We start from the raw sequence: 469 nt of genomic DNA, 5'->3' as shown, positions 1-469 counted from the left end.
TTTCCAGAGCATCGCCCTCCTCAAGACGCTCAAACACACGGTCGATTTGGTCTGTGTCATTCGAGGCCCCTGAGCTCAGTGTTAGCTGTGCCACCTGAGCAGGAGTGAGCACTGACAACGATTCGGCCTAGCAGAGGAAATCAATATGCAATCAGACAGCAGTAATTGAAAAACCACAGCCAAGACGTTTCGGTTTGAGAGGGAAAGAATTCTACAATTGCAGTCGCCACTAACGCTGGAGAAGTTGGGATTGAGGGCTTGCAAATCCTGCAGGGTTGCAAATCCAGAGAAGCCACCAAGGTTTGCCCGGAGCCACTCTTTACTACCTCCGGTGGACGAGACACAGCCAGGATCTGCAAAGAAGACAGAAACAAAGACATTGGCAGGGTACTACCACTGCATGCGACCAAGACTTTACCAAACTGAGCCATAGTGCCTGCCTTTACCTGATGAGTCATTTCTTGAAAGG

At 50.1% G+C, this 469-nt stretch overlaps 1 long non-coding RNA gene across 1 annotated transcript; it reads right to left on the bottom strand.

The window, feature by feature from the left end:
* Positions 1 to 9: 9 nt before the first annotated feature.
* On the bottom strand, positions 10 to 469 carry LOC147820309 (uncharacterized). The gene is made up of 3 exons (XR_015436864.1): positions 447 to 469; positions 235 to 353; positions 10 to 127 (listed from the first exon to the last, which is right to left on the bottom strand). It is a non-coding gene; the product is annotated as an uncharacterized LOC147820309 (long non-coding RNA).

The sequence above is a fragment of the Seriola lalandi genome, unplaced genomic scaffold, assembly GCF_002814215.2.
Source record: "Seriola lalandi dorsalis isolate HSWRI2012SDOR001 ecotype SW California unplaced genomic scaffold, Sedor1 jcf7180001970602, whole genome shotgun sequence".
NCBI classification, from domain to species: domain Eukaryota; kingdom Metazoa; phylum Chordata; class Actinopteri; order Carangiformes; family Carangidae; genus Seriola; species Seriola lalandi.
The sequence above is the reverse complement of the archived record's forward strand: the minus strand, read 5'-3'. Positions and strand labels throughout refer to the sequence as shown.